Source organism: Balaenoptera musculus, chromosome 3 (genome assembly GCF_009873245.2).
Source record: "Balaenoptera musculus isolate JJ_BM4_2016_0621 chromosome 3, mBalMus1.pri.v3, whole genome shotgun sequence".
Lineage (NCBI taxonomy): Eukaryota > Metazoa > Chordata > Mammalia > Artiodactyla > Balaenopteridae > Balaenoptera > Balaenoptera musculus.
In genome coordinates, this window is record NC_045787.1 from 115,623,541 (window position 1) to 115,645,055 (window position 21,515).

Genomic DNA, 21,515 nt, shown 5'->3' on the forward strand with positions numbered 1-21,515 from the left:
ACTCAGGATGGGTCTCATCTGGGATCACATTGCTTTTTACAGAAGTGTCTCTAGTTTTATCACATGTGAAAGCTTGTTTGCAGTAGATTTGATTATCTTGGTGAGGCAGTGGTTACAAAGGAATGTCAAGTGTATGGGTTCCCGTTGCTTCTTTTTTGTTTTTGTTTTTGTTTAATTAATTTATTTATTTATTTATTTATTTATGGCTGTGTTGGGTCTTCGTTTCTGTGTGAGGGCTTTCTCTAGTGGCAGGCGGGGGCCACTCTTCATCGTGGTGCGCGGGCCTCTCACTATCACGGCCTCTCTTGTTGTGGAGCACAGGCTCCAGACACGCAGACTCAGTAATTGTGGCTCACGGGCCCAGCTGTTCTGCGGCATGTGGGATCTTCCCAGACCAGGGCTCGAACCCGTGTCCCCTGCATTGGCAGGCAGATTCTCAACCACCGCGCCACCAGGGAAGCCCTTCTTTTTTGTTTTTAATTGAAGTATAGTTGGTTTACAGTGTTGTGTTAGTTTCAGGTGTACAGCAAAGTGATTCAGTTACATATATATATATGTATATATGTGTGTGTGTGTGTGTATATATATATAGATTCTTTTCCCTTATAGGTTATTACAAAATATTGAGTATAGTTCCCCATGCTATACAGTAGGTCCTTGTTGGATATCTATTTTATATATAGTAGTGGGTATATGTTAATTGCTTTGCTTTTTTTTTTTTTTAGTTTATTTATTTTATTTATTTATTTTTGGCTGTGTTGGGTCTTTGTTGCTGCGCGCGGGCTTTCTCTAGTTGTGGCGAGCAGGGGCTACTCTTCATTGAGGTGCGCAGGCTTCTCATGGCAGTAGCTTCTCATTGTGGAGCACGGGCTCTAGGCACGCACAGGCTCTAGGCACGCGCGGGCTTCAGTAGTTGTGGCTCGCGGGCTCTAGAGTGCAGGCTCAGTAGTTGTGGCGCACGGGCTTAGTTACTCCGCGGCATGTGGGATCTTCCCAGACCAGGGCTCGAACCTGTGTCCCCTGCATTGGCAGGCAGATTCTTAACCACCGCGCCACCAGGGAAGCCCCTGCTTTGCTTCTTAACAACATGGAGTGCTTGATCAAGTTATAGTTGAAACAGTCTCTTTTGGTAAAGCTACATGATTTTGGATACTTGCATGCTCTGTTACTGGCCAGTGGTCAAAGGTAGCGTTGTCCTGCTAGTTTCTACACTTTGGGTAATATAAAGATTTGGAAAGAGGACTCTTGGGGTGGGGAGCAGCAGGGAGGTCTATAGAGATAAGGATGTTGTGGTCAGAGAGAGGGGCCCATGTTCTCTGCACTGACCTAGCAATTGAGGCATTCCTTTTCTACTTCCAACAGCTACAGTATTCCACTTTTCCAGTCATTCCTCTTTGCCTCAACAAGTAAGTTGGAGCCCTAGGTAGGTTGTCAGGAGAAATGAATTATTTCTGAACTACAGTTGGAATGCCTGTAAACCGCCCCTTGTCTGCAATTAGAGTGAAACTGTGGCTTTTGTCTCAGTCTGCTGTATCATACCCATTAACACCCAGTGGCTAGGTTTTAATAGAAGAACTTTCTTCAGTTCCTAGATCTTCTGAATTATGAGCACATCTTTCCTTCCTTCCTACTCAGGAATAGCATCTTTATTACACCTGCAGAAAATTGTCACTCATGTTAGGAACCCATCTTCATTTCATTCCCTTTGTGAAACAGCCTTTCTTTCACGTGATGGGTTATTCTGGTGATTGTGATGGTAGAGAAAGCAGATTTTTTTTTTCCCATTTAAGCAAAGCACAAATGCTGACTCAACGTAATATCATGTAAAACTTTTTCTCTTATGTTTATAACTCAACAGATTGGTAAATCCAGAGGAACTGTTATAATCACTATATGAGACATACTGTATTAGTATTTCAAAAGTTTATTCCAACCCATTTCTTCTTTTATATTCTAAAACATCTTCATTATGTTTGATGAGATAGATCCACAAGAAGATGGAGGTACCCAAGGCCAGTCCAGCTTTCAGCCAGTCAGGTTTGTCATCTGGTAGCTCCCAAATGTAGAACTTGGAGCGTGCTAAAAAGCCATTCAGGATCCTGGCCGGGGCCAGCAGCCTGGAGAGGGTGGAGAAAGCAGACTTTTAATATGAGAATAACTATGAAGGTAGCAAACTATCAGAATATACATTCATATCCATCCAGGAAGAGAAAATAGACTTCCTTTGGGACACTCCTGGAGCCTGTTTCCTGTTTCATCATTCCTTTGTTGTGCATGCGCGTAGATGAAAAGTGGCTCTGAGTTCTCTGTACCAAACAAAAGCCTTCCTTAAAAGCCTTTTCCTAACCTTAGCCCCAGCTGGTATAAGTGGTTGGTATTCAGGCACCTCTGAATATTTCCAGGGATATTCAGAGGTACCTGAATACACTTCCTGGGATGGGCTTAGAAATAATGAAAACCGGCCATGGGATCACTTTCTCAGGGTGATCCCGAAACACATACATTCCCCCATTGTTGCCATATTTTACCGTAGTCAATATAAGTGGCAAAGCTCAAAGCTTGGGACTGACTGTAAAGCCTTTCAGGCCTTTGGTCTCAGTGGCTGAATGTGTGACACAGTCACCAGCCAGCTTTGCCCTTTCTCAGTGCCTGCTCCTGGGCTGATTGAAGAAGAGGCAGAGTCAGACATTTTTGTGACAATTGATTACTTTTCATCTTTGAATTTTTTGTGGAGCTGCACCTTAACTGGAGGCAAACTGTAGCCTGCCTCTTATCGGATGAAGAACTATATGAATGTCTTAGCACCAGGATAGCACTTAATAGTTTTCAGTTGAGTGGGGGTTTTGTTTGCTTTTAACCTCCTGTGTGAGTTGTTATTAATAGAATGGCCTTTTCCAGGGCTGGGGTTCCTGATAACCCTACAGTGTATACACTGAAAGCAAATGGTTGATCACTTTTGGAAAGGCCAAGAAGAAGTTACTGAGTGCCCAGGCCTCTGGTGACTGATGTCCAGAGAAGAGCAGCACCAGCCTCAGTCAGTGTGCCATGTTCCTTTTCAGACTTCTCCTAAGGATATGAGGGGCGACAGCAGCCATTTTCCCAGGAACCTCGCTCCTTGCCCTGAGCCACTTGTTCTCCTGTTTGAATTTCTTCCTAAGTACTTAAAAAATCTTGACTCTTAAAGGGTACACTCCCCTACCCTAAGTTGTAGGGCCTCTAGAGAACGAGAGTGAGTAGGGAGGGTTTGGCCAGCTTTCTCACCTTTGAAGTTTTCCATAGGAAGTGAGTAGCTTTGAAAGCTCTAAAACTGCTACTTAGGTTTTCTGACTTGGAGGTTTCTAGAAACAGTACACAAATACAACCTGACATTTGGGCTCCAGAGCCAGCTCAGGGGTGAGAAATGTTCCATGCTTGAGGTAGTTGGCAAATCTAGGCTACCTACCTGACAGGGGCATCTGGAGCTTCCCCCAGCTAATTAAGGGGCAATACTGGTTAGGTCCTTCTGGGCAGTCTCCCCCCACCTCCATTCCACATCTCTGCCGTCTTTGAAAGGTGTGACTGGTTGCAGGGTGTTGCAGTAAAAGTTGAGGGGAGCTGGCCTTGTTTCAGAGGAGCCCAGGACTTCCAGTCACCTGCTGCAGTGTAACAGAAGGAACCAGGGGAACAAAGGCTTTCTCAGACCTGCCAGAGAAGTTGAGCTTTTTCAAAGGATGGTTCCAGATCATCTAAGCCTGGCCCTCCTTTGGGGGGGACAAAGAGAAGGCATAAGACAAGGGGTAAAGGGGAGGTTCTGGTGCATTGCAACAGGTTATGGGGCAGGCACTGTTTCCATGAGTGTGGGGTTTTAACCTCTAAGCTGGAGAGAAAGGACACTTGAAGTTTTGGATGTAAATTTTGGAAAGAGGGGCAGAATTCCTTTGTGATTTCTCCTCTGACACACTGTCCCTGGGTTCCTCCCTGCTAATCCTGCCCCCTGCCACCTTCTGACTTAAGTAACAGTTGGGTAGGCTTAAGTTTCTGTGCCCACAGATGGAGGAGGTGACTGAAGTGCATTTGCTTGGGTAGGGAGCGAGCTGGTATCTGAGTGGATGCTAGTGCCTGAGTTGCCAGCAGAGGGCAGTGGTGACCTATAGCTGTAACAACCATGAGGTAGGTGGTCAGTAAATCGGCTTGGACAGAACCTGGGAGGGGCTTTGGTTGGGGTGGGGAGGCCTGTTTGGGTTTGGCTTTGTTTACTGTTTATCCAGAACTGGATGGCCCAGTGTCTAGCTCATTATGCTCCATCATAGCCTTAATCACAATGAGGGAACTGATTAGTATTCTAGCCCAAGGCCTGCCAGAAGTGTCAAGCCACCAGCTCCCCATTCCCCTCACCATTGGTATAGTAGCCATATGCCTGTGTGTGGACAGGTTCATAGGGACCAGGCCAGGGCCTTTGCCCACCTAGCTGCAGGTTGCATGGTGACAAAGGCCTATTTGTTGCTTCATGTGAACAAGGGGATCTCATATTTCTGGCACTTCTCTGTCTGGTGCCCACTGTTACCTTTCCCCAAAGGCAGGCAATCTCTGCGACTCTAGCCAACTAGCCCTGTCTCCTTTGCCTGCCTACCTACTCTGGGCAACCAGGACGTGACGTTTCATACCTGAGCGGTGGAGGGCTGGGGACCCGAGGAACAGAGCTGGGGGCTGGTGATAGGGCCTGGGAGATGTTCTTCCCTTGCCCTTTTAAATCTTATCTTGTGTGTTGGGGCCCCAGACTCCCCAGTCTTCCAGCCCAACAGCTGTGAGCCTCCAGGGCCACTACCCGGAAGCCAGCTGCCTCTTCTTGGGGAATTCTTTGAAATTCCAGGCTCGGCCATCTGGGTATGCAAATATCTCCAGATTTGCTGAGCCCGGCCAAGTGGCTGCACCCCAGGCAGAGCTGTGAGAATTAACTGCCACTACCCCCAGATGGGGAAAACTGCTAGGGGCTGTTGGTGCATGGAACCTGCGCTTTCACCTGCTGAGAGACTCTTTAAGAGTGGGAGAGAGAGAAGTCCTGGGGGCTCCCCAGGTCCTGCTCTAGTTACTAACTGTATAAGGGATTTTGCATATAAGGTGTATACTCACTGTATAAGGGTGAGTTGGGAGACCCTTGGGGGCCCTTCCTGGAGTGTGAATCTCTGAGCATAAGAAAGTCCCTGGAATATGGAGGGAAGCCTTGGGTCTAGCGTGGCTAGAAGGGTGGGGGCTATCTTGAGGGAAAGCTCCTGGCTTCCTACCATGCCAGATCCAGGCAGTAGAGCTGGCTTAGGCAGCCCAGAGTAGGCCCAGCAGTCTGGCCCCCAGAATGCCTTGCTTTCTCCCAGGCCTCCCCCTGGGGCTGGTTATCTGGCTGTAGCAGGAGGAATGTGTGCTTTGAGTGGGGAAGGGTGGGGGGGCAGGGTCAGGGCGGAAACCTGGGAATGTGGACTCCCTGCCTGTCCCTGTCCCTGTTGGAGGGAGGGAGCCACGGAGAATGTGGCTGACAGGCCCCAGGCGTGGGAGAGTGTAGGCCTGCTTGTATGTGTGAGTATGTGCGGGAGGGGGCTGCCCATGTGTATAGGAACGTGTGAGAGAATTGTGAGCATGGACATTCCTTAGTGTTTATGCATATGGGTGTGAGCCTAAACTGTGTAGCCTTTGAGGAACAGAAGTCGAATCTGTATTTGAATCACAGGCCCATGACTTTTCAGTTGTATATTCTTGAGCAACTAATTTCTCTCTCCTTTGCTTGGTTTTCTCATCTGGAAAATGGGCACTTGGCCCAGGCTGGCCCATAGGCAATGCTTGGTGGAAAATGGCCTTATCAAATTAAAGGGTTGCCGCTGTGGGTGCTTATGGATTCAGGGAAGTAGGCGTGGGTAGTTGGACATTTTTGCTGGACTCTTACACAAGCCAGCTGATTTTGAGCAGGACCAGCTCCTGGGACACCCAGGGACTTGGGGCAGGCTGTCTGGGCCCCTTTGGGGCCTATGCCTTTCATACCCACTTAGCAAGGCCTGCAAGAATGTGCCTAAAAACAGAATGGGTAGGCATTTAGATGGACATGCCTGGCCAGCCTGTGTGCCCCTGCACAGGGTTTGTGTTCCTCTGTTTCTCTTGGGGGACAAAAGGAGAGCTCAGCTACCCTTCCTGGTGAATAAAAGCCTGGAAGGGGATGCTGGGAAGAGCTGCCTCCAGCCATCTGGGAGTGGAGATGCTGTGGAAGGAGGCCAGACCTCCCCCAGCTGTTTCCCTGCCCTACCTGAAGGATGAGAGTAAGGGATGAGACATGGGTGATTGTAGCACTGCCCACAGCCCAGAATCCTTGCTTTCCCCCATTCTAGGGCACAGGCCACCAAGTGGTTCTACGCTCTCTTAAAGAGTGCCTCTGTGTGCCTGTGTGTGCGTGCATGAGGTCTTGAAGGGGGGAAGCCATTGGAATCTTGGATCAACAGGCAGGATTTGGGATCCAGGCACAGAGAGGCTGGGGAATTAGGCAGTGTTACACAGCCAGGCAAAACTAGGGAATGTTTGAAGTCTTTCCGGGTGGAACCTTTAGGGGGAGCTCCCTGGCTGCAAGGGATTCCTGGAAGCCCCTGGGAGGTCCCAGGCCTTAACTGGAGGAAGTGAGGGCTAGAGCCCAGCTGGCCCTACAACTGTAAGCACAGGAGTGGCCTGTAAGGGTGTGTTGAAGGAATGAGGGATCTTGGCCTTGTTCCTACACACATGTACCACTGGGAAATGATGGTGGTGAGGGGTGGGGTGGATTTCTGAGATCAGGGGCCAGCCCTCTTTCCTTCTTTAGATTTGGAATAGGGAGCGCTCTGGAACTGATGCCTCGGTTTCTGTACGAAAAATGGCGGAATGGAGAGAGAGACTGATTAGGGATGGTCCTTAAGGAGCTTGCGTGGGAGGTTCTGGACCTTGTTTTAACTGAGAGGTCAGATCACTGCTGGGTGGGCGGTGCTTTGTGTTCTACAGCCTTGTGAGAGTGGCAGGAAATGGGGCCAGTAGCAATGTACTAGTTGAGTTGCACCTGATGAGAGATTGGGGGTGGTTTCCCCACGGAAGTCCCACAGTGTGTGTGGCCAGTGTGGCAGTGTACTAGGGGAATTGATATATGTGGCCACTGTGTGAGTGAGTGCAGCAGTGTGAGTGGTTTGTGACACTTGAATTGTGTTTCCCAGGTGTGTGTAATGGCTGAACTAATTTTGTTGTTGGGATGAATCAGGTTCCTGGAGAGGAATGGACCTATCTGGAGAGAGTGATGCTATTAAGTAGTTACAATCATTATATTGATATGACTTAACTAGTATACAGACATTAAAAATGATCCCACTACCCTCTGTGTTTTGAGTGCTTACCATGTGCTTGGCCCTGTGCTAAGTGCCTAACCTGCAGTAGCTCATTTGGTTCTGTCAGAACCCTGAGAGTTAATGCTGGTTTGCCTGTGCCACAATGTTTATTATGCCATGTTATATTCTCGTTGGCGGATGTGATACAGCCGCATCTCTGTCTTACTTGCTGAAGTGCAACTTGTGGCAGTGTGGGGTCCTGTTGTATACTTGGGCTCTCTGTCCTGTTTTGTGTTGCCAATATGGGGCTCCACTGTGTTGTTCCATAGTTTAAGACCCAATTTGACAATGTTTTTTGAGGTGATGGTGATGGTGTATAATTTGGCTGTGTGACTTCTTTGCTTTGTTGTGCATCCAGAGTATGTAACTCCCTTCTGTCCTGTAGTTGAGACCAGCTAGTAGAATGTATGACACATTTTGTGTCTTGGTGATGTGGGTGTCTAGTGTAGGGTCATCGGTTGTGGTGGTGTGAACTGGTTGTGTGATAGCGTGACTGGCTGTATTGTTATGTGTCTGTGACCCTATTGTGTGTGTCCGGGGGAACCATTTGTTTGACCCCTTGACCTCCTGTCCTAACTTGTGTCAGAGACTGTTGTAGTGTGCTGTAACTCCGTGAGGTGAGTGGGGGCAGTGGCCCATAGTGGCCCATCCCTGTACACATTGTGTGTCCGTGTGAGCCCATGTGCCGCTGTGCCCCTTTTCGGGTCTGTGTGTTGTCTGACCTCAGCCGCGTATGCCCCCACCCCTGCCAGCACCGCTGCCCCTCCCCCGCGCCGCCCGCGCAGCGATCGATCGCCATTGATTGTCCCTGACGAGCTGCTCCACTTTCCAGCCAATGTCAGGAGGGGGGATCTCCGCCGCCCTGGCGGTGTCATTTCCACACACTCCCTGGGCTGCCGCCAGCGCGGGCGCCACTAAGAGCCGGCCTGGATCGCCCAGAGCGCGGACCGGACCGCCCACGCCGCGCCAGGACGCCCGACGGAGAGGCCAGACCCCCACCTGCCCGGCCTGCGGCCCTGCACCCAGACCTTCCTCCCTTGGTGGGTGGATGCTGTCGCTCCACCAGTTTGAGCTGGCCCCGAGGAGGGTGGGGGCACAGTCGGTGCGCCAGTGCACTCGGGTGGGGGCGTGGGGGGCCGTTTCCGGCGGGCGGAGGCGCCTGCGGGCCAGCTTTGCCGTGGCCCAAACAGATGCTAATGATTTTCCGGGAGGCGCCGGTTATCTCTGGCCCCAGCCAGCCAGTGCTCGGGCTTGGGCCGGGCATAGACACCTCCCCACCCTCCCCCTCACCCCTATGAGCCTCGCCAAATGACCACCTGGCCCCGAGTGGACAGTGGGGGTCGCAGGCTCCCTGGGGTGCCCCCAGAACTCTGGCTGCAAGGGAATGTTTGCTCCTGTCCACCCAAGATGCTGCTGCATCCTCCTCTGAACCCTTCCCAAAGCACCCCCCCTCCCATCTGAACAGGGGAAACTGAGGCTTAGAAAAGCCCAACCCAAGGTCATGCTGACCCACCACCTGCTGGGCTGAGTGGATCACACTCTCTCAAGGCCACCCTGTCGGGGACTCAGCCTTCCTGGTCCCTCTTTGCCCAGGGGCCAGAGCCAGTTTCCAGGCTCCCCGGTGGAAGTGCTGACGTGGCTTTGGGCAGCTGTCTGGGGCCGGGAAGCGGGGCAGATGTCACAGAGCCCAGGGGAGGAGGCGGCTCCATGGGGAGGGCGGGCAGGGCCTCTTGCCTGGCGAGACACGCCTCCTCCCCCTAGGCCTGGCGGTGTCTGGGACTGGGGCATAGCTGCTGCCCAGGCTGACCCGCCTCCAATTCTAGCCCCAGCTCCTCTGTGTGCCTGCTGACAAGTGCTGTAACCTCTCTGGTTCTCTTCCTCCCCTGTGGAGGAATATAACAGCACCTGCTTTGGATGAGTGTGAGCCTCAGATGAAAGCAGAGGTGTGCAAAGCCCCCAGTCCAGTGCTGGACATACTGTTCCTGCTCAACATGTGTTAGCAATTATTATTATTGTCTTTGCAAGTGGGAATTTGGTGTGTCCAGGAGCAAAACTGAGTCCTGAGAGTGCCAGCTGGCTTCAGAGGTCATTCCAGCCAGCCTCCTGCCTTGGTGCCCCTGGCCCTCTGCATTTCTCATGCCTGTCTAGCTTTGTTTCCTCTCACTGAAGTGTCAGCTCCCCTCAGCTCTGCCTGCTGCCAAGCTGCCCCCACCCCCTCTTATCGTTGTAGTTCCCTCCTATCTGGCCGCCACATTGGGTCCCTCGAGCAGCACAGCCCCCTGGGAACAGCAATCGATGGGGCGGAACAGCCTCCCTGACAGATGGACCCATGGAGGCTGGGCTGCTTCAGCAGAGCTCCCTAGGAAACCAGAGACAAGAGCCGAGCCACCATGGCTGCCTCCTAAATAGAAATGGGAGGAGGCAGAGAGATGAGGAGGAGGCCAGAGCTTCCAGCCAGCCCCATGCTGGGCCAACCCTCTGGGGATGGGTCTGGTGGGGCAGGGCAACCCCTATACTTTTCCACAGGCCCAGATCCTCTTGAGGGGAGGGCTCTGTAGAGCTCGCTTGGTAGGTAGGATGTGTCTGAATTCCCATCATGGGCAGGTGAAGTTTTGCCGTCCCCATCCCCCCATGGGCACTTTTTCTAACAAGCCCAGAGGCTGGTGGGTGGGTGGGCAGGCAGGCGGCTTACCACATTCCTCAGGCTATAAGGGGCCTTTGAAGCCAGAATGGCAGGAGGACCTTCTCTGCCTGTTGGGGGTGGGAAATGATGAGCCTCGGCCCCTGTGAGTGTGTGTGGAGAATACCTCCTATCTCCTACCAGGCTCCCAGATTAGTCAGGGACTTCTTCCCAGGGTTTCTCAACCTCAGCACTATTGACATTTTGGGCCATTTAATTCTTTGTCCTGTGCATTGTAAGATGCGTAGCAGCAGTTGTGATAACGAAAAATGTCTCCAGATATTGCCCAGTGCCCCCTGGGAGGCAAAATCAGCTCTAGTTGAGAATCACTGGTCTAACCTCAGGACCAGCCCCCTGGGTTGGAAGGGGTGGCTGACCCCATGGGGATGCCACATATCCTCTTCAGTAGTGGAAAGGGAGGTTTCCAAAAAGGCTCTGTCCCCAGCTGTCTCAGGCCCAGGAGGGTGGGAGACACTCTCCCCCCTCCCCATGGCCCCTGCTAGGTTGGAGGGAACCATGCTTGCCTGAGATGGCAGAGCATTTGGCGTCACTGCTCAGCTGCACCAGGCTTGGTGCCAACACCTTACTGCTGAGACTACAGAGCATGGGGGCGGGGGAGCGGGGGCGTTCATGGGGGTACTCAGGCTGCCTGTGCGACCTTCTGTCCAGCCAGCTTGAGATGAGGGGAGCCAACGTGGATGATCAGCCTCCTGCCTTCCCTTGGTGCCCTGGCAATGTCTCTGCTGCCTCCCTCTAGACCAGTGTTGGGTTGGGAGTAGGTCTGGCAGGACTGAGAGCCAGCGGGGGCTACTGCCTGGAGCAGGAGGATTGTGGACACAAGTCTAGCGGGCCCAGCCAGCTGACAGCTGGGCCACCTGAATGCCGAGCTCTCCCCTCGAGGAAGGGGAGGAAAGAAGACACTGTGGGTTGGCTAAATGCTACCTGAGTCCCCCCCCAACCCACAAGCCCTTGAGCCTGAGGACTGGGGAGGGAGCTCCCTCTGGAGTCATCTCCCTCTTCCTGCTCAAGCAGGCAGGCAGGCGTTGAGGTAAGGGAAAGTTTTCTAGAGCATAGTGTCACTGCTGGGAAGTCCCTACTTATGTCTAACCTACTTCCTTTCTTCCTGTAGCATCTGCCCCTATCCTGGGCTGTGTGGTTCTCTGGCCAGGGTGTGCCCTTATTCCTGGGGAAGAGAACCCCATGGGGGAATTTTCAGTCAAAATAAAGGTCAACGGGTCCTTGTGTGGGTAGAGGGATGAGGGTGCCTAACTGGGCTCAGCTAGGGGATGGAGAAGAGCACTGGTGCCAGTTGACAGACCAGGGCCTACAGAGAGCAGGGTTTCCCCAAGACACACTGAACCCAGCACCAGCCTAGGGGGTCCTAGGGTGGGGAGGAGGAAGTGGCTGGGAGGTGGGCAGTGGCTTTGTAACCAGAGATGGGCCAAGCGGTATGAGGCAGCAGCTTGGAGCTGGAGTTTAAAATAGCGCCTCGGCCTGGCCAGGATCGGGTTCGGGTCACCCACAAGGCAGTGTGGCCACGACCATCCGGCTCGGGTTTCTTGCCACCCTTGATGATTTAATGGAGGAGGGGGCTACCCAGGCAGATAAGATAAGACCCCCTAAGAAAGGGGGTCCAGGCACTGCCACTTACAGTCCCCTGAGCAGGCTCTTGCCTGTTTCCTTTCTCCTCCACACCCACCCCCACGGGACAGGTTGCCCCAGCTGCATCCTGATGCCCTCCCTCCTCTTCAGTAAATATTTGGCACCAACTGAGGACCAGGTACTTGACAGAGCATGGAGATGAGTAAGGCCTTGACCTTTTCTAAAGCCCAGGAGTTTTGGTCCCCAGGAGCACACAGAAGGGGGAAGGTGATAAGTATTCAGCAGAGACCCTCCACTGATGTCCTAGCCTCAATCCTGAAAGTCCTAGGCATTGGGAAAGGAAGAGGCAGAAAGACCCCCACAGGCTGCAAGAGAGGAGGGTTAGACCTCAAATAAGCCTTCCAGTGAAGAAATGGATTATGGCTACAATGGAGAGGGGAGAATGTCTTCTCAAAAGCTAGTGATCATCCTTGAAAATTCCCCGGGGTGGTCCACTCCCCCAGTGTTCCCTGGCCTGCCCCTCCCCCAAGGCAAAGCCCTCAGACATAGATCTGAGAGCACGTTCTGGTCCTTCTCTGTCCAAGTAGAGTGATCACTTCCTCAGGCTGACCCAAGCAATAGGGCAAGGGGCCAGGGGATATGGGGGTGGGGGTTCCCCTCTTTAGTTTTTTGAGGGAAGTAGCTCTAGCTCTGCCACATCCCATTTTGCTGTTAGAAAGTGGGAAAAAGCTACTTCAATCAATAAAAAGTTCTAACCATAATCCCTTCTGCTCCACTCTCCCTTGCCAGAGAGTCTCTGGGCCCCTAGGGGCAGTAACAACCTCTGGGCAGTGGCCCTTGAGGCCTGGCAGGTAGGGTTTCTCCCCACTTTGCCCTCCTTCCCCAGCCGTGAGTCCGAGGAGGTGACCCAGCAGGCCAAGTCAGCTCAGGGCCAGATCTCTCTCTAACTGGAGCAATGGCCATCTCTCCTGACGGAGCCCACATATATCTAAAAAAGCGTCTTGTATATCTTAATGATTTCTCAACAGCCCCTGATTGAAGCATGCTCAATTTAGCTGTGCCGTAAGTAACTTTTTATATTTCCTCGGGGAATCATTTCATTTATGAATCTTTTCTGAATCTGCAATCTCGATTAAAAGTTGATTTTTTTTTTTTTTTTGGTCTCTGTCTCCTTGGCTTCTGAGACGCCTCCCTAGCGAAAAGGGTGGTAGCACCATCAGTCCTCCCGCCTTAGCCTGTCTGGGTCAGGAGAGTTCTTCCCGAGGTGTGGGGGGAGCAGCAGCCAAGCCTCCCCTGTGGTAGCACCTGGGGCTACGTGACCTGAGGGGGAGCCGCCCTGGAGGAGGGGCTTACAGACAGGTTGGGGGCATTGCCAGTCTCCTGCCCACATACCCTCCCCTACCTGCCTCATATCAGCCCCGCTACAACCAGTGTTACACTGGGGGGATTGTCCTGCCCATTCTGGCTTTAGGGTGTCTCCTCACCTGTAGTTTAAGAATTTAAGAAGGAGACAGAGAACGCTTCAAGGGTTCAGCTTGAGAGCACACAACGGGTTCAAATCCTGGCCCTGCTCCTGTACAGCTGCCATAGCCTAGGTAAGTCACCTCTCCTCTCAGAGCCTCAGTTTCCTTATTTGCAAAATGAGAATGTGATTGTTAAACAGATTACCAAGGAGGTAAAGGGTTTAGCACAATATCTTCAGAAAGGCAGCCTTTATTATTTCCCTTGGGGGACCCCAACACCAGGAAGCAGGGTTGGAACAATGCTGAGGGTCCTATCCCAATTCTGAACAGTATCTAATTCTTTTCCTCAACCCATTCATTATCTAGTCCTGGTGATACCCCTTGAGGTGAAGTGGGTGGGACTGGCATAGTTATCTCCCTGAGGATAAGGGTCTGGTGGGGTTGGGACTTGCCCAGGGGCTGCCCCAGGAGGCCCACCCAGAGCTCCTGACTCTCTCCTAAGAGGCAAAGGTCAGGGCTACAGTAGGAAGGCTGGAGGGCAAACTAGGGTAAGAAGCTCTGAACTCAGAGAGAAGGGCTTTCCCCATAGACACCGTCCCCATCTGCCCCCCCCCCCACTCCCTCCAGATAGTCGGGGGAGGGATTTGTCCAGGTGCTGCGACCTCTGGCTCTGACCTCTAACCTCTGACTCTAGCCTCCGGGGGGCTGGTGGGCTCTCTAAGCGTCAGAGTCACAACTGGGGGTGGGGCTGAGGGGACCCGGCAGCAGAGGCTGCTCTGGGAGTTAACGATTTACGAGGGGCCCCTTCCTGAGGCCTCCCTCCTCACAGGCCCAGCAAGGCAAGCAACCCGTGACTGCCCAGGTGGCTAGACACAGAACCAGTCCCGCCAGTTCAAAGAGCAGTTCATCCTGGGCCTACCCCCAGGCAACTGCCTGAGTACCCCATTCTCTGGAAGAGGAAGGCAAAGTAGGGGTTGGTAGGTAGGGTCTGGTCTGAGGAGGGAGGCTGGGTCCTGTTTTCCAAAGTCTCAGTGTGAGGGGCATTTAAGACCCTGCTTTGCCTTCTGGAGTCACATCTGTGAGGGGAGGCCTAGCCCCACCTCTCCACCTCCAGCAACTTTTCTCCATATCACCCCACCCTAGCCTGCAGGTCTTGGGTAGAGCACTTTCTGGCCAGGCTTCTGGATGCCCAGGGCACACCACCACCGGCCCCCCCTCTTTGGGCCTGGTCTGTGGCCTCCAGGTTTGGGATGCTGTGTCCTCCCCTCCCCCAAGGCCCCTTTCTGTTACCTTGCGGCCCCTCCCTCTTCTTGACCCTGAGGCCATGGAGCCACAGCTTTGGCCTCTGGGAGCACACAGTCCCACTTCCTGTTGGAGAGACAGTTGAACCATGATTGTGCCTAGTGAAGTCAAGAGTTACTGTCAGGGGACTTCCTGGTGGCGCAGTGGTTAAGAATTCGCCTGCCAATGCAGGGGACATGGGTTTGATACCAGGTCCTGGAAGATCCCACATGCCGCGGAGCAACTAAGCCCGTGCGTCACAACTACTGAGCCTGCGTGCCTAGAGCCCGTGCTCTGCAACAAGAGAAGCCACTGCAATGAGAAGCCCGCGCACCGCAACCAAGAGTAGCCCCTGCTCCCTGCAACAGAAAGCCCAAAGCCTGAGTGCAGCAACGAAGACCCAACACAGCCAGGGAGAGAGGGAGGGAGGGAGGGAGGGAGGGAGGGAGGAAGGAAGGAAGGAAGGAAGGAAGGAAGGGAGGGAGGGAGGGAGGAAGATCTTAAGAAAAAAAGAGTTACTGTCAGGGGCATGACGGACGCCCCCCAACTGTCCCTACTCCCCTTCCCTTACCACATAAGGGCTGAGTTCCCTGGGCCTGGCAGAGCATGGGGCTACTGCTGGTTGTCTGGCACATGTGTAGCTGTGCCTGGGTGCAAGCGGAAATACAAAGTGTGAGTGTATGTGCTGGCCTGGTCTCTGCTCCCTCCCAGCCTCACCCCAGAGTCATTTTATTCTGGGACCTGGGACCGGAGTCCCCCTTCTGCCCGCCTCCCTTCCCCACTGTTTATACAGCTCAGGGCCAGGCTGGGCCACCAAACTGACTTCTTAGGGATGGCTGGACCTTGGCCTCCTAAGAAACAGATCTAGCTTTTCTGAAATTTCCTTCTAGTTTCACGGTTCTCTTGTCCCTTCAGAGGTCATGGGGGCAGGGGTGGGGCCGAAGGGCCAGTGGTCAGTATGTGAGGGCTGAGACCCCAGAGGCGTGGGCCCATGTCTAGGCAGTCAAGCTTCTCTCTTCCCCTGCCCATGTTTGCACCCCCAGCTCTGCTCTGGAATTTTGGCCAAGGTCACAGTCCAGTGTGACCCCACTGAGCATTATCCTGCACCCTGCCCTGAGGCAGGGCTCCAAATGCCCTGGCTCTCATTTTCTGTGATACAGATGCGGGAACTGGGGCCTCAGGAGAGGCGTAGGCCAAGCTCTGGGTTGGCCGTCTTTATTGGAGACTAACTCCCACACTCCTCTCCATGCAGCCATTCCCAGTCACTGGATGTTTAATCAATGAGTGACATTAGCTGATAGATGGTAGTCATGGAAAAGGTAGATCCCCACACAAGGCATGGGTTTAAATCTTGGTTTTGCTACTTTGTAACATTAAGCAGTTGTCTTGAGTCCAGGGATTAAATAAGCATATTCACAGAAAGCAATTAGTGTGGTGCGAGACACATAGTAAGTGCTCAGAAAACTGTTGGCTACAATCCTTACTACTGGTACCTACTTAGTGCCAGGCTTCAGGCCCAAAGCAGGTAGGAGACTCTCCCTTACCCTCAACAAATTTTTGTGGATGGTAGTAGTGAGGGGACAGGGAGACCATGAGCAAATAAAAGCTATTTCTGTGCAGTGTGGTCACTGTGGCCACAAGAGGGGACAGATGAGGGCCCCCAAAGCCAGGCCGCAGAGTACAATTGTTCAGTGCATGCACTGCAAAAAAGGCACCTGGCCAAGGGGTCTAGGAAGACTGGAAGACAGTTTATGACCTGCTGCCAAATGGGGGTACCTATATCTGCCAAAAAGTGGTAGCTTTTTCTAATTTGCACAAAGGCTAGTGCTGGCTCTGTAGATATAAGCCAAACTGAGGCGGGGAGTAGAAGTCAAAGAAGGTTCCCAGTGGAGTGATACATGCTCTTGGGCTTCAGTGAGGACTTCAGGAGGTGAGCTTGATTAAGGCCCTTCTGGGCAGAGGGAACAGTGCATGCAAAGCCACAGATACTTGAAGGGAAGTTTTGGGGTGTCTGAGGGAACCACCAGTGTTGAGTGGTGTTGGTCAGCAGGGCTCAGGAATTGCAGGGAAGAATAGGACCAGTTAGGGAAGCCAGGCCAAGTTGGGGAAGGGGCTTGAGCTGAGCCCTATGGGCTCTGAGGAGTCACTACAGGATGAGGAACAGGTGAACCCCAGGCAGATCTGTATGTGAGAAGCCTCACGAGGATAGCAAATCTCTGAGGTTAGGAAAACAACTTTGGTGCCAGTCTCATGTCAGTTTCCTCATCTGAAAAATGGGGACAATACTACTACTGGGGCTGATGTAAAGATTAAATGAGATAAGTTACCTTAACTATTTAGCTTAATGCCCTGCTCAGGGTAAGGGCTTTGTAAATGCTAGCTATGGATATTATAACCAGGACCAGGAGAGCAGGATCCAGGGTATTGGACTGACACATTCCTACCCAGAAGACAGGGCAGGTGGGTGCAGGGCCCTTCTCTCCCCGACAGGTACTGGAGACTTATGGAATTTGCTTCCTGACTCTAAGCTGATTGATTGAATAGCAATATGAAACTCCAATACTCCTTTTTGGAGGGATTGTGAACCAGGATCCCTTTATTTCTTCTTGTGGAAGGGGCCTGGGGTGGGGATAGTCTCTCCCAAGGCCAGAGACCTCCCGCCCAGTCCTTCCTGGGTGTCTCCCCCTTGTCTTACTTGTTATGGTAGAGAGTTCTATGTGGATGGTTTGCACATGGCATTTCCTGTTCATGTTGCATTTTCCATGTGGACAGTTCTGCCACTCTCCTCTCTGGTTCCTACCTGGGGTGGATAAGTGAGGATCTGGGTCTCCCTCCACTTCTTAATTTCCAGGAGAAGGGGAAGACTCCAAGATCCACTATCTAGACTAGGCCAGGCATATGCCAACACCCCTTCCCTGAGAAAGTCACCACTGATATCACCTGACTCATCTCCATTGCAGCCTGCAGCCCCTTGGGCTTTGCCCTCCTGTGATGGGGAGGGGACAGAGGTCTTGGGGAAAAAAGTGGATAATTAATAGTAATTCCCTAAGGTGGAGCTACTACCCCCCCCCCCCACCATGGATTTCAGCATGAAGCTTTTTTCAGGTATGCAGGGCCTGATTCTGCACTCACCCTAGGCTTCAGAAGCCTTGAGGACTGAGTTTCATTTCTTGGGTCCTAATCCTCTGAGGCCTGCTGCTGACTCCTGGGCAACAGGTCCCACCTCACAGTTTGGGCCTCAGCTTCCCCAGAAAAGGTAGATAGTGGTGGGCTAAGTGTTTGCAGATCCTTGAGCATCTAGGCCTGGGACCCTGCTTCCTTTCGCCTTGTATGGTCAGTGCCTAACACCGTACCGTACCTGACACTCAGGGTGGGGCCCAGAATGTCTATCTTTAAGCAGTTTAGGGGTGATAATCTGGAGGTGTTCGTTTGTCTTAAAACTGTGTTCTCAGAGCAAGTACCTTGCTTTACTCACATGGTACGTTTGGTGTGGCTTTGAGGAAGCTTGCTGGACAGGAGAGGAGAGGCTAAAGGCCTCCCCTAGGGAGCCATTCGTTGACACACAGTTAAAGGAGGACACTTCTCAGCTTTTGTGGAAGGGAGGGGGTGTCCAAGAGAGGGTCATTCCCTGTGGCCTGGAAGGTCAGAGCAGGTAGAGAGACAACACATTCCAGATGAACTCTGCCCTCTGACACCTCCCTCACACCCCTATCTGCTGGCAGGGTCAAAGTCCCAAAGCCAAATTTAGAAGGCTTGGAGGGTGGGCACCAGCGGCTGCTCCCATGAGACCCAGGCCCCAGGTCCTCCAACACCGAGGCAGGTGGCACAGAGGAGGAAACAGCGAGGTGGGAGCTAGTTTTGCTTCTTCCACTGAGACTGCTCCAGTGACTGGAGGCACCGGGTCGCCGCAGTTAACTCCCTGTTATCTGGGTCCCAATCATTCTCAGGCTGAGAACGATTAACCCTAGGCAGACTTCGCAAACCGTCCTGCCCCTTTCCTGTTAGGGTCTCTGGTCTGGGGGCTGTGTTTTCTCTGTCTTGTGGAGGCAGCACAAATCCACCCCCACGAATTCCACAGAATTGAAGAAACTTTCCACTTTGGGATTATACGAGTGAGCCTGGGGCTCGCTCTGTGGGTCCCTGAAGTGGCGAGAAGACGACATCTGCAGCTTTAGGATTAGCCCAAGCTGGGCAGATGGAGGGGGCACTGAATGACGGCGAGGATACGCGGGCCCAAATATGTACCCGCTGGGCTTTTGTTCTCTCTTTCAACCAGTGTCTATTGAGCGTTTCTCTGTGCTAGGCACTGTTTCGGGCTCAGAGTTCACAGGCCACTGTCTCAGGGCACCACAATGTAGTCGCTTTGGCTCCAGGACTCAGGGTTTCGGTTGGGGCCAGCGTAGGTAACAAAATATCCGTTGTCGGATCAGTTTCCTCATCTGTGTAATGGGGACAGGAACCTTCACCCCCTTTCTCCCGGGTAACTAGAGCCCACCGAGTACGGGAATGCGCTCTGGGAAGGGTGCAATCTTTGAACACGCGTCTAGCTCCAAGAGTGCTCGGCTATGAGTTCTCGGCCCTACGCGCACCTGAGCTGAGGGGCGCGGCCAAACCCTTCCTGCTGGTCCTTGTAGCTTCCCCTCCGGCTGGAGAGACGGGGCAGAGGGATGGCGGATTTCTCCATAAGGTGCGTCTCCAAGCCCATGCACTCCTCACAGAACGGGAGAGGTCCTCTTATTTTTTGTAAAGTTACAGAAAAAGAGGTGAAGACGGGGCGCGCTGGGGAGCTCAGCCTGGGCCGACCTCGTCAGAGCGCGGGGAGCTTGAGGCGCAGTGGCTGCGGCTCCGGCCTCAGAGCCTGCGGCGTCCAAGTGGCCAGAGCTGCGTCGGGAGGGAGGCGGAGGGAGGAGGGAGGGGAGCCGAGGTGGGGGGGGGGAGGAAGGAGGAGGGAGCTTTGAGTCCGGTCCGGGTTTTGCCGGCAGCCCCCGGGCAGCGTTCAGAGCTCCTGCCCGGGCGGGCGCGCGGCGGCGGCGGCGGCAGAGGCGGCGGAGCCTGAGCGGGGATGTAGAGGCGGCAGCAGAGGCGGCGGCGGCGGCGAGAGCAGGCGCCCGAGCCGAGAGAGAAGAGCGGCCGAACCTTGTTCCCCGAAGCCGGGCCCCGCGTCCCTGCCCTGCCCAGCCCAGCGCCCAGCCATGCGCGTTGCCTGCTGAGTCCGGGCGCCTCACGCTGCGCCCTCCGCCAGCCGCTCAGCGCTACGCTTGGGGGTGATTAGTTGCTTTTTGTTGTTTTTTAATTTGGGCCGCGGGGAGGGGGAGGAGGGGCAGGTGCTGCAGGCTCCCCCCCCTCCCCGCCTCCGACCAGCCGCGGCGGCGTGACTCCGGCTCCGGACCCGGGCACGGCGGGCGGCGCGGCTGGAGCGGAGCGCACCGCGGCGGCGGTGCCCAGAGCGGAGCGCAGCTCCCCGCCCCTCCCCTCCCCCTCGGCCTCGCGGCGGCGGCGGCGGTGGCGGCTTGGACGACTCTGAGAGCCGGTAGGTGTCGGGCCACGGCCCTCCCCCGACCCCCCCCCCGGAGGCCGGCCCCCTCCCCTTCCCCGCCTACCTCCCTCTCCTCCCCCGGGGCCCGGTGCGCGGCCGGGGCCGGAGTTCGCTGCAAGTCTGCGGAAAGTTTGGCGGCGCGGGCTCCCCCGAAGTTCAGGTGCGGAGAGCCAGGGACGGGAAAAGAGGGGTCCGTGTTTGGGTGTGGCGGGGGGCGCCCGTAGTCTGAGCCTCGGAGCCCCGACGCTGGGAGCCCTAGCTCCGGTGATCGCTCGATGGCCTCTTCTATACTCAAGCCTCCCCAAGCCGCAGTCAGCTCGGTCGCAGATCACTGAGTTCAGACAAAAAGAGGGGTTTTAGGGTCGGGGACGGCGGCTTGGGCGCCATGGATTGGGGTCGGGGCTCTCCCTGCGGGGTACGGACCCCTCCCCAAGTACTCGCGCTTGAGGGCACAGGGGCGGCGGGAGCCCGTGTCCTCACCTCTCGGTGTTGGGCGGGCGCTCCGCCTGCGGGGGCGGCTGATTGGAGATCTCCGGCGCGCACTCCCCCCAACAGACCCCATTCGCAGCCCTGTGTTTTGGGGGCATTACTGCTCTAATGCCCAGGACGACGCGTGGCTGAGTCTCCCCCTCCACTTGGAGGGGGCGGTGGCCACTTCTGCATTTCCCCTGCGGCTCCTCGCCCCCGCTGTCCGCGGGGTGCCTGGCGGGCTGACCAAGTTTGACCTTTTTTTTTTTTTTTCCGTCAAAGTATCACCCCCGACCACCACTGCTCCCTGCGGCCTCTTTCTCCCTTCCTCCCTAGCCTTAGGGAGTCTTTCAGGATGTCTCCTGAGCCCCGCGTGGCCAAGCAGCATGCAAAGCCAGGGAGGGAGAATGGGGGTGTTCCTCTAGCTGCGGAGCTGTGGGAGGCGGGTGTCCCAGGCGCCTGCTTCGCTGCTCTGGCCCCAAATTTACCCGTGAAGTTTGGCCCCGAGCCCCCTCCTCTCTTCTTCCCCAGAGCGAGGGGCCGAACCGCCGCGAGAAGAATGTGTTAATTTTCTTGCTGGGGGAAGTTGTCCTCGCCCGTAATGGGCTGCTTTCCGGCGGGGAGTGCGGGGTGCGCCTGGCTTTGTTTATTTGTAGGATCAACAGAAAGTGAGTGACCCCAGTTTTTAAATGGGGGGCCGCCTCCGGGACCTGTCAGAAGAGCTGAAGCGCCCAATGAGGGAGCAAGATCGCTTTTTGGTCTCCCACCGCCCCCCCCTTCAGGAATCGGAAGGGGTGCGCGGAGTTGGGCTGGTGCCACGGGCTGCGAGGAGGAACCTTGCAGATTTGGGGGGTTCTGTAGCGACTCATCCGGGAAGACTTGCTCCCTCCTCTTGTCTCCTGCGACGGGGGTCTGAAGGGTTGGCAGCCGCGCCCTACTTTGCCCCCTGGACCCTGGGTGGTCTGAGAGTCGCGTCTTCGGATAGAAGGGGCTGAAGGGGGGGTTCTGGCGAGCCAGCCTCTTGACCTCCGCCTTTGCCTGCGCCGCGGGCGCTGTTCGGAGTCCTAGGTTTTGTGGTGGGCCCGGCCCCCCCCCCCGCCTCTCCGCGTTTGCGCAGGAAGCGCTGG

At 54.4% G+C, this 21,515-nt stretch overlaps 1 protein-coding gene and 1 long non-coding RNA gene across 4 annotated transcripts in view; one reads left to right on the plus strand and one right to left on the minus strand.

The window, feature by feature from the left end:
* Positions 1 to 1,906: 1,906 nt before the first annotated feature.
* Positions 1,907 to 20,071, minus strand: LOC118892918. Its single transcript, XR_005019372.1, has 2 exons — positions 19,985 to 20,071; positions 1,907 to 2,117 (listed from the first exon to the last, which is right to left on the minus strand). It is a non-coding gene; the product is annotated as an uncharacterized LOC118892918 (long non-coding RNA).
* The window catches only part of CXXC5 (CXXC finger protein 5), a 34,088-nt gene continuing 31,961 nt past the window's right edge, over positions 19,389 to 21,515 (plus strand). Inside the window, exon 1 of one of the 3 annotated variants that reach the window (XM_036847968.1) lies at positions 19,389 to 19,914. The gene's annotated coding sequence lies outside the window, so the exon portion shown is untranslated. Of the gene's footprint in view, positions 19,915 to 19,997; positions 20,081 to 21,515 lie in introns of those variants that run through there. The other 2 variants (XM_036847970.1, XM_036847969.1) reach the window with 2 other exon arrangements.